Source organism: Acanthisitta chloris, unplaced genomic scaffold (assembly GCF_000695815.1).
Source record: "Acanthisitta chloris isolate BGI_N310 unplaced genomic scaffold, ASM69581v1 scaffold8042, whole genome shotgun sequence".
Taxonomy (NCBI): Eukaryota; Metazoa; Chordata; class Aves; order Passeriformes; family Acanthisittidae; genus Acanthisitta; species Acanthisitta chloris.
This window is the reverse complement of record NW_008659817.1, coordinates 1-12,487: the sequence shown is the minus strand read 5'-3', so window position 1 is coordinate 12,487 and position 12,487 is coordinate 1.

Here is a 12,487-nt window from a genome sequence, read left to right as displayed (position 1 = left end):
TACACATGATTTGAAAGCAACAATGTGTCTTGACTTACTCATTTTTACAACACTGGGTGACTCCTTCATCCAGCCAGAATTCAACTACTTTACTGTCACATCCTCACTCAGCACCCTACAGCAAGATGTATCTGTACCCAGTACCCTCAGGGAAGCGGCTGGGGGAGGATGGGCATGAGATTCTCTTATCCCATCTGCTTTCATGCAACCAAAATCCCCTGTGGAAGAGCACAGATGGTCTATGGCAGATCTGCTCTCTCAAAAGGTAGCTTGCAGAGCAAACATTTGAGGACTTGGAAAGCTCTGCAGAAAGTGTTCCACAAGAAGGACACCATATTGAGATCTAAATAGCCAGAAGACTGATAGAAGAGCCTGGGTATAATGCTCTACCTCTTTTTCAAGAATCCCAGTCAGGTGTTTGGAGAGATGACTGGCAATTTTAGCAAGCACAAGAAACCCTTATTTCCATTAGGAGAAATTCATTCCAGCACTCCTAACTTTTCCATGCAATCCTATCCCCCTATACTGGATAAATTAGTCTATGTTATAGACAATGCACATTTTTCATTTATAAATTCAACTCTGATATTCCAAGAGCTACCTAAAAGGAAGCAATAACCTTGCCACATCAAACTTGTTTTCATACTTGCTTTCTTGTTTGTTCATCTCCCTCTTAGGCAGTCATACAGGCCGAGTCACTCAGCTCCCTGCTCCATGCCCTGTCCTTCGTCTCAGGCTGAAAGGAAAACCCTTGGGGCTGTTTGGCTCCACTCCCCGCAGTCCTGCCTTGTTATCCAACACTCCATACCGAGACCCACTGTTCAAACAGAGGGATATGTGAATCCCATTAGGTCTGACACCAGTTGCTACCTCTATCACCTTTCACTCTTAGGCATGAAAATCAACTACGGAAAAAAGCAGCTTTTTCAGCCCAGCTGTTTCTGCCAGGAAATACCACCAAACAAAGCACCCACCATTCAGATCTGAAAACAACAGGTTTATTCTGATATTAACAAAATCCCTGATATTAATAAAAATAGCTTCAAAGGATTTATGTTTAGGCCAAGACTGGAGCCACCAATCCATCCACTTTGTGCTCTTTTGGAACCTATTCAGTTTGATAGGAGGAGAACACATTAGTTCCTACTTAATTAAAAAGCTGTTAAATACCAATGCTTTGAGACTAGGGCACTTAACACAATCAATAACTGTAAGATAATTTACAAACGATGCAGTTAAGATCTAAGAAAAATTCACCTTCTGGTACCTGTTCCCTCTTGTCATAGGTCGTTTATAACCCACACACTCAGCTGTGAAAGATCCTGTATTAGCATAAACCTGAGCTACTATTTCTTTCTACAGCAGTTACTCTAGTCCAAGTTCTTGCTGATGCTTTCTCTAGAAGGATCAGAGAGGCTTTTTACCTCATTTTAAGCCTTTTCTAAAGTACCTTCTAAAGTGTTAAAACTCTCCCAAAAATGTGCAGTTGTTTGAAGTACCACTGCCTCGAACCTGCTCATCACTGTTCAGCTGCTGCAGTTCACCACTACAAGAAGTGGTAAAATCAGATATGTGAACTTATAACATGGTTATGTTATAACCAAAATTTCAAGTCCAGTCAGCAAACTGGATGGTATTTACCTTTGTGTGAAAGCAACAGGTGAAAAACACAGCCCTGTTAAGACAGTACCTTAGAAAGGTCACTAAGTTTTTCTTCTTATTGTGTCACTTCCTTCTGCAAATACTACTGTGAATTAGAGAGAAAGATTAACCTACATGGCAGCAGAAATACAATTATTTGCACAACTCAATTAGTCACAGAACAAAAAAAAAATCCATATCCATAATAGCTTACACTTAAAAGTGTAGGTTTTTTATCAAACACATGGGGAATTTGAGTAGTGATTATATAAATTGGTTAAAGCATGAAAAGTAAATTATGATGGCTCAGTGTTCCCTGCAGACCTACTTTAATTTTCAATGGTACCTAGAATATAATTTACCACATTAAGCCCCCAGTCCTTCTGATTCCAATACACTGGAATAATAATAAATTTTAGATTTATCTGCCCAAATCTGTTCATGACATAAAGATTTCTTTTCCCTACTCTTCTCGAATAGTAGCAGATTTTACATTTTAATTACTAACATTTAAACAGAAATGAAACTTAACAACTGATCATAGGATCACAATTTATTTTCACACCAGAAATCTCCAGACAAAGAAATCATGTGGACCAGCTGTCAATGCAAGGTTCATACTGATATTCAAATGTCTCTTGAATATCCGAAGTTTGTTGTGCCTACCTCAGGCAGCTGAAAATATATAGGTATTATATATGTGTGTATATATATATATAAAAATATGTGTAATATAGCCTTTAGGATGCCAGAGACAGAAAACTGCAGTAACACTACTGAAGAAAAGGCTCCTGCTTTGTAAGCAAAAGGGTTTGTTTGAAAGAGGCTTAAAATGATCAACACTGTCAGCCTGGCAGTAGCTAGCTGAAATGAAACATGTTAATATTTGACTGTTTCATATCAAGCATGCAAATACAGCAAGTTCCAGATAATATATGGACACCAGATACATATCTGATAGCTGCTCCATAACTTTCCAGGTTTAATATCCATCTTCTGTTACCCTACTCACCCTTACAAATGACTTTCCCAAAATCAGGCAAGTGCTAAGGTTGTGTATATTGCATTAAGAAAACAAAACAGCTTAGTGACTTTTATGACATCTTCAGAAGGCACCAAAACCAATCAAAAAGGCAAATCTTGGCTCGAGCAAGTGAACTGGTTTATATAATGATATGTTCAAACATCAGATGAGCACACAGTGTGTTGAGTGACAGCAAAGGGTCAGGTGAGCACTGGCCAACCTTCTAGCACTGTTTTGCTAAGCTTCTACCTTCACCCACCTGCTCTGCTCCTTCCTCAGAGCTGATGTTCATCTTAAAAACATGGCAAAACTGTGTTGTTCCTCAGACCCTTTCATGTGCCTCACCTTCACACTATGCCCCTTCTGCTACCTCTGCCACAGGAGAATGTAATCACTACCAAGTCAACTCAAAACGCCTGTGTCTCAAATTAGCATGGAGATGAGCCCAGCTCATGACTGACTGCCTGCACACCGCGAATTACGGCCATCCCTCTAGTGAGGCATGTGAAAAGCTTTCTGTCACCGGCTGTAACACTTTCTGCTGCTGTGACAGGACTCTTCACACTCACATAACTGGTCTGACCAGTCCTCCTCCTCCTCCTGTTTTACAGCTCACAATTAGTTTGACACCCTAACACAATTTCCCCATGCTGCTGCCCCAATCCTGCAGCTGAGGAGACAGCTGGCAGTGTTTCCCCACAAAGCAGTAACAAAGCAATGCGAGTGGAAACGCATCAATTCAAAACCAGGTGATGTGAGTAGCAGAGAATGAGGAACACAGCACAGCACAGCCAGGTTTGCTTCGCAGCAGTAATGTGCCCACGGGCTGCGTTTGCACAAGCAAAACAAAACATCTCCCTGGGTGTATACATCAGAATACAGAAAAACTAACCTGCAAAAACAAAACTTCGCCGTATTTTTTTTAAACAGAGACTTTTTCCTCATTAGAGATGTGTTCTTCAAAGACACACAGCATACAGAAATTTTCTCACTGTTCACAAAACTAAGTTAAAATCTGCATCTGCACATATGATCTCCAAGCCCTACTGTAATATTTAAAATGGACAAGTAGTCAAACAGCAGCCACAGGACACAGCAGCATTAAAGGCTAGTGCTGGCAAGGGTTACAACCATTCATCACACTACTTAAACTGAGATGTGCTTATCTGCTAAATTTCTGATAGCACAAGGGACTGCAATGAGAAGCAGGGAGCAGAGAGCCTGACAATACAATGGACAGCACACCAGCCTGTTAAGGCAGAAATGTCTCACAGATATGTAAGGGAACGAAAAGACTCACAAAGAGCAATTTTTCACTCAGTTTCTTTGTTACACAATAAAAACATCCTCTATTAACTGCTAACCAAACGATAAAAATAAGAACAAAGGTGACGTTGGTTTAACCTCTTCAAGGAACTATTTGACACAAGTATTGATTAGCTTGAGAGAACATCAAAAACCTCAACCCAAAGTCCTGCAACATGCCAGAAACGAGGAAAAAAATATTTCCTCTAGCTACCTACAGCAGCTGTCCAGAGAAGCTTATGCTTTAACAGTAAATTCTCAGACTCCATTCTCTGGCATGGAAAAAAACCATTTCTGTAACAGTCAAACCTCCTCTTTCCTTTGCTGAGAAGGCCACACACTCCTACTCCTACTCAGGAAGCTACTGACACCCTTATCCCTTGGCTGCTCATCCACTCTACCAGACGAAAATCCTTCCCCCTCCCATTCCAGTACTGCTAATTCCAGCCACTAGAAGGTAATTCATGTTGAAAGCAATTCCCTGTATGCCTTCTAGCGTCTGCACAGATCTAATTAGGAGCACAACCTTTCCCAGCTCTCGCCTGCTACTCCGTGAGCACAGGCATGCACTGAGGAGCTGGGGCACTTTAATTCAATATTGTGCCATTCCAAACTGCCTGTCTTTTCAATCTTCTTATTGAATGCAAACATGATTCTTTTACATCCCTGACTACAAAGGCCTTCCCTAAGCAGCTCTGCTATTAACGCTACCATTTAATTTCATAAAATAGTTTGACCCAAACTATCAACACTTACACTGTAAATATAGTCAAGGAGGAAGAAATGACTTCTTTTCTGCCAATTTCAAAATACACGAGATGACATCTAAAGAAACAGAATAAATGATAACTATAGGAAGCATTTTCTGAGGTGTGGCTGTCTACAAGAATTCACTAACAACAAGGCAAAAAAAGTACGTGCCTCGTCACCTAGTAACTATCACAATGGTGCTCTTTACAGCAAACATTAAAGAATGACTGAAGTGTGTGCCTGGGGTGGCTCTGTAAGCAAACAGACTGATGGTCAAGGTCCTGAGAAATAAAAATCACTGCTTTAAGAGAAAAAAAATGTATTTATTCTACAAAGCTTTCAAATACTGCAGAGAAGGAGGCAAACAGGAAAGAAGGGACTAATGCTTCATGGGTGTGTGCATCTACAAACCTTGTTCAACCCAGGGTTAAAAAGAAAGTGGAAAGCACTGAGATGTGGCTCTGAGGAACAAAACCTTCTGAAACGGGAGTACCAAGAAGTTAATACAGTAAATGCAGTTCACTGAGCACCAGACACATTCAACCAGGCATTACATAACAGAATGGCCAGTAGCAGTCAATTATGTCAGTTCCTTTCAACAAGAAAGGGTTTTGCATCATTTTTGGAGCAGATGTATTTCACTCATAGCTGTGCTCTTAAGAGACCTTGTAGCAGAGCCACTGATGAAGAGGGGAATCATCTACTCTCCAGACAGGAACACATGCAATCCACAAAACAGCAAAAAAACAGTTCTCACATCAACTACAACCATATATGCTCTTCACCTCTGGATATCTAAAAAGCATCCAGACAGGTTTTATCACATATGAAACAAGCTCATTTTTAAACAGAAGTACACCCTACATTTACACAGTTTTCCCCTTCCCATTTCATATCCATCACAGTAAAGTGCTCAAATTTGCTTTAGGTTATAGACTGAAGTTTCAAAATGACTCAAAGCTGCAATACAGAAAAGATGCATTTCAGAGAGCAGGTGGGGGACGAGGAAAGGAGTAATGAAGTGCTCCATGGCTCAAGGGCAGATGACTTCAGCAGTCAGAAGGGTCCTAACTACCTTGGCCAGGCACAAGCAGCTCAGTGACAGAAAAATCTAGTGACACCAACACAAGCAGTCCGAGTTCACAGAAGTCCCTACTGCTCTTATATGGATGTCACCTTGGCACTCACATATTTGCACTGCCACTGCAGTCTGCGCTGTCAACTTGCTAAGGAAACACTGCATACCTCTAAACAAAGTCCACATTTACAGGAAAAACCTATGTAGAAAACAAGGCCCTTGAAACTGCTTCAGAGCAATTCTCTTTACACTGCAATTTGCAATCCTTGTGTCCTGGTTCCTTCTAAAAAACTGGATTGATCACTCACAAAATTACTTGTTTGATATATGTGTTTACAGATATTTTTTGCTAGTAGATCCCAGTGCTGTGAGAGCAAGCGAGCTAAAAATAGCTTCATTCTGATCCTGGAGGAGCCAGATGCAGACATTCCTGAATTACTCCTGTTTTGGCAAAACTGAATTCAGGAAAGCAGACATACATCTTTGCCTAGATCTTTAGAAAGTTTTGGGGTTTATTTCTGTATAGCCCAGTACTAGATGAACAGCAAATTCTATACCCCAGTTAAACCAGTTAGAGATGCAATGCTTTCACAATGACTGCCCTGTTTGGTCACCTGCAGCTCCTCAGGCAGTAAGTAAAGGAGAGCACTGAAGCACCTGAAACTGTAGCTGGTGTAAACAGATAGCAAAAGCTCTTGACTTTCATTACTTTGGCTTTCTAACAGCTCTTCCGTCATCAGGAGGCCTATTCATTGATATGTGTTAAAGCTGAAGATAGAAATACTTTAACTTGGTTGCACAACCTTTCAAAGCTGATCCAGTAATGAAATAATGATTAAAAAGCCAAAACACACATGTCAAAAGGTTACTAAAAAACTCCAAACTAACAGCTCGATCTAGACCTGGAAGGTCTGGAAGACAGACTTTTTTTAATTCTTATTTCATGAAAAGCATTATGCTCACAAAATGATGACTGCCAAAGAAAACTCTGACTTTTTGCCTGTATCACCCAGTAGCAAATTATAATGCAGCCATGTGAATTTCCAAGAGGAAGTTACATGCATTTTACAGCTATTTTGGAGATTCCCACCTACACCTCAAGTCACATTCCCATTACTCCAGCTCTCCAGCCACCAGTGAAAGCTCTCAGCAATGCCCAGACACACTACGGACTGGACTCAACTACCAATGACACTTCCATTACATGTCTTAGCGTCCTGTGTCTTGACCTGTAAAAGCACTGAGAACAAGCAGTCCCCCTTCTCTACAAATATGCAGCCTGGAGATGAGCTGAGACTTAGCTCTTTCTGCTAGGATGGAATCTAACATTCACTTTACATCCAATTGAAGACTTTTACTTCAGTTATACTGAGCAGTGTTTCAAAAAGTGCCTTTTTCTAGCACGAGTTAAAAAATTTCATGTAAAGACAGACCAGCAATGTCCTAAATCTATCCTGAGACAGCAGTTTCACACTCATTGCTTGGAAATGGATATTCAACAATAATTATGATTTTAAAAAGGAGGACAGTGTACACGCAAACTCAGAATCAGTATCTACTCCACCATTTAAACAACTCTGCCTCCTATTCATTGATGTTAAGCACATGTGTAATATTAAATTCCAATCCACAGATTGATTTTTACAGGCGGTTCATTACACTCAAGCAGAATCCTAACTCAGAACCACTTCTCCATGTAAGCAGCTACTAAAGCTCATGAAGCAAAGACAAATACCACTTTGACAAAACCACATTTATCATTTTGACTGCAATAATGTGCTGGCTTCTTCCCTAATGACTGCAGTATAGACTATAGGCTCTGCTAAGAGATTTATTTTTTGTGTATTGCCTTACATTTCCACTCATGCATCTATGAAATGAAGTGACATATGACTGAAATGTCAACAGTCAAAAGACTTTTTTTGATAAAGCTCTGATGCTCATCGGAAAGCCCCAACAAAAGCAAAAACTGCACATCAGCACCATTTGAACAGTCCAGTAACAGACCCACTTCCCTCTTGCAGGTTCCTGGGCAACAAAGAGACTGAGCACAAGTGCTTTAGCCGGTTTGCAATTGCAAAATGAAGCGTTAACATGAGATGCAATATAATCCAGTGCAACACCGGAGATGGACTTTATTTCCAAGAGTTAATTAGGATTTATTGGCTGAAGAATACTGAAGAGAATTAAAATGATCTTTAGTTTTCCTGACAAGTCACAGACATAGGAAGCAACCAGAAACCAAAGTAACACAAAGAAGTTACATGTAAAAAAGCTTCCCAAATGCCATAGCATTTATTAGAAAAAACCCAATTTGTCAGAGCAGTTTGTTCCACAAAGGACTGTTCCTTTCCTTTAGGTAACATGCCGCAAAACATTCTATTAGAAACAACCTTAGATGAATCACAACAGAATAATCAAGTGCTTTCTATTATCTTTATACACATTTAGACACTGAAGTAACTATTAACCAGGCAACTGTTAGAATCAGTTGCTACTTCAATTTGGGTTTAATTTCCAACCTATTACACTCAGGTAAGAGATGAAGCTCTAGGACAGTTATGTGCCACCACATGTATAATGACAACCCACCAAGACTGCTAAAGAATAATTTTAGGGTATGAAAACGTTTCTATCTTCTTATACTTTTGTCCACTGTAAAACCCAAGACGCCACTCCAAGAGCTCTTCACATCTTTACTAGACAATAATCATTATCTAAGCTAACTAAAACATTTTTCCAAGTCAGTGCCCACCTGCTATTGAATCAGAATGATCTGCTGAAAATTTTACATGACAATAAAGCTAAAAATAAAACTGAAGAGAAATTTTAGATTTAGCAGTTAGCTCGCTGTAACCCTAGCAAAACTCTCTGAATAGACTGAGCACACCTTTGTACTTGACTTGTTGGGTGAGGTTTTTGGTTTCTTTTTCTAAAGCCACTTTTCCTTAACTACTGTCTTATGCTCAACACATTGACTAGCAAAACAAACACTCCTGTTGTTTCCAATTGATACCCAGCTTATCTGTATTTTACATGGGATCTTTCACAAGAACTCTGTCACAAATGACTATCCCAGACTAAGCCTTATGTCACCAAGTAACAGTGCAAGAAAAGGGAAACTCAAATCCTAGAGACAGTTCTATTTGCAACTGAAGTTTATAAAATAAAAAAGGATTCGGCTAAAGAAGTTCTGTTCTACATGACAAGATACAAAATGCAGCTCTACTGTATAGCAGCTGTGTAGAGGGACAAATCAAAGGTTTCCACTAAATCAAAAGGGACTCCGATAGAAAGGTCCACAAACCCAGATATTTAACGTAATCTAGCGTGAGATGAATTTCAAACAGTCCTTCTGGCTTCAGGTTTATACATCTGGTTACAACTCCAAAGTTAGTAAGTGCAGGAAGGCAACCAAGTTTAAAAGTGGTGAAATATGACAAAAGGAGATGAACTGGATTGAAATGCATCACACCACCTAAGAAAAAAACCCAGAATTCTTAAACTCTTATAAGAGGAGATGAAGTTGATCACTACTGCTTGTATTCCATACTAAACAGAGAGTGGCCATGAGATCTCATACACTCACTGTCTTCCTGTATTTACAGACAGCACATACAGGAAAAGAAACACAAGTGAATCCGACCTACATGAGCTCTCCCAATATTAATTCAGACAGAAGATTACAGCAGTACCACTTGGTACTGCTGAGAAGGAAAATGCAACATAACATGGTTCTAACTACACAGAAAAGCTGGAGGACTGACACAGACAGGACAGCTGTGACTCACAGTACCAGGGAAAAGCTGTCTGTGCACTGGGACATCGAGTCCTCCTGCCCAGGCATAACTTGACACAGCTCCCTGACTCAGTTCACACAAAGACTTGCTTTGATGCACCCACTCAAAGGGAAGGGAGTGGAACAGTGCATATACACAGTGGGTACTCTCAGGATTTCCTTGCTTTTATCAGTTTAATACTTATTTTTCTCTTTTTTCAATCTTTCTTAAACACCAGTTGCATAGGCGCAAGGTGCAAAGATCAGCATTTCCATCAGTTCTTTGAGTCAAGTAGTTTAGAAAACAAGGTTTACACAAACTTTACCTTTGCTTATGTCACATGTTAGGTAGTTGAACAATATGATTCCTTCAAGGCCCTACCACGTTTTCTATGAATCTCATGCACGTGGTTAATATTATGGTCATATTAACTCCACATCTGGAGTCAAGGCACAGCACAGCTCCAAAATAAAGTTCATCAGTTAAGGTTTAACGTGAGGTTGGATTTGTTCCCATCACAAGTCATGGAGTATACCTTGAGAGTGTTAATTTTTGTCATACTAGTCCTAAGGTTTGAAGCTCATGTACCAGGGGAAAATAACATACTAGCAACAGCATCTTTTTACTGTGAACTTCACCTGACACTTGCATACTGAAGGGTTTACACACAGACTTGCAATCTTGTGTTAGCAGTGTCCTCAGCACAGAACAACTCCTACTCTTCTAAGTTAAGAAAATGAGTCTCTGGCAACCAATGCAAAGCCAGCAACAGCACTACTGTAACCTTTCAGATTTTAGCACTCTGCCTTCAGCTCTGCTTACAGCAAGGCTATTAGCAGCCATGTCAGTCATTACTACCACCCTGTTTGCACTCACCTTCTGACACTGTGCAAAGAAGAATGTCTTAGGGGATGGGAAGAAATGAGATTTATGACTGAGGACACAACCTGGACAAAGCACACACTGTGTGACAGGTCTTCTACACCTATAACAGAGTTGTAACTCTTCCTCACACTACAGGAGTCGGAGCATTGGCTGAGCTTCTTACAAACCTGTGCTGTCATGGCATTGGTAAGATAGGATCTTAGCACGTTTGGCACTGAAGATGCAGCATGTTTGCTTCACCGGCTCTCTTCAAATGTTATTTCCAGTACATACGAAAGGGTTGTGAAGTTCCAACCATGGCATTAAAGTCTGCATGATCACTGCATACTGAAAAAAAACATTCAGGGGGATGGTGAGGCTTTACAGTTTTCAAACCTGATTTTCCTAGAGCTTCTCCAGGAACCCTGGAAACAAACAAGTAAAAAGCTTCAGTCCTTGAAGGATGTGAACAAGTCAGCTGTAAGCTCTAGTGAAAACTGACTTCTGTTAAGAGGTAGCATTATATATAATATTATGGTTAAAAAATAAATCAGTATTCCATGCACTGTTTGAAATTAGGGTTGTGATTTCTCCTCTATTCTGACATTGATTTGTTTCTGATTAAATTGGTGTTTTCACCCTCACTTTGAGGCAGCAGGGTCTTGGTCCATGACTTCATAAGAATTATCCATAAGGCTGTCCAACACTGGTTTTGGCAATAGGAAAGTAAGTTGAGAACAAGCCAGCCCAGAGCTAAGTACAGGATATTGCCTCCTGGAGCCCCAGCGTTAACACAACTTGCAGCCTACTGATTTAACATGCCTAATAACACACGCCTAGTAACAATAAAATCCAGAAAAACACTCGATTTCCTATTTTTCATAGCTCCTTAAAAAGTCAGCTTCAGGACATTCAGTATTACTCTTGGGTAGTGTTAGGCAACACAGCTGCTGAGTAGGACCAAAGAAACCACTCTCTGTACTTGGTTCTTCAGTCCTTTTCTCAACACTTTGAAACAGTGAACCTCACAACACCAACAAACATCTGTCAACAACCCCAAATCAGGTCTCATACAATGACAGAAAGACACCGTTTTAAAGCCAAGACAAGGAACGACAACTGAAGAACAGCAGAAGAAGAGGACTCAAAGACAATACAGAACTGGTTTACCTTTTCCCCCCTGAAATGGATGACATTTCAAATGTCATCTAAGGGCATCTTGAAATACCTTCAGGCTTTCAGTTTCTCATACCTCCAGAGCTTAACCATCTCCTCCCTAAATCTCCTCCCTAAAGTCAACGGCAGCATAAGCATTCTTAGCAGGCAGTGATTGCATTTCCTGGTCCGTAGAGAAACACAGCTGTGGCTCACGCTGCTTCAACAATTCCCTTACACCACAAAATATACCGGGACAGTGGCCACATGTGGGGGTTTAGTGTATTCTGCCTGCAACATTTTAACTCCTGGAAAGCAGTTTTACAGGAAGATATAAAGCACCAACAGCTGAAAGTATGACAGAAAGCCCTACTTCTAATCTTACGCACAAATTTCTATTCCCTAGGAAATCCTGCACAGTCTCGCTTGAAATAGAAACATATCAGACTCACCTGTGCAGGGTATTTTCCAAGACAAGAGCCAAAACCTGCAAGCCTGCATCACAATCATCCCGCTGAAGTCCTTTCAAACCCAGAAGGGCAAGCAAACACTACCCGCAAAAACAAGGGCACGACCGTACCGCAACGCTGCAGCAGCTCTACGAAACAACCTCCAGCAGCTGCTGGTTTCGTTAGCTAATTATTTAACCATACCGTGAAATCAACACACAGCCAACGAAACAGGACAGCCTCATTAACACCCTGCAGAAGAAACCTGTCAAGAAACAAAGAGGCTACGAGACGGCACAGGAGCTCGGAGGTCCCGGTTGGGAAGGCGCTGCCCAGGCAGGGTGAACCCCCCGCGGCCCTCAAGTCACACCTGGAACGACCCACGGCACCCCAGTGCCCACCGGGACGGGGCAGGGACGGAGACCTGTCTGTCTATCTGTCC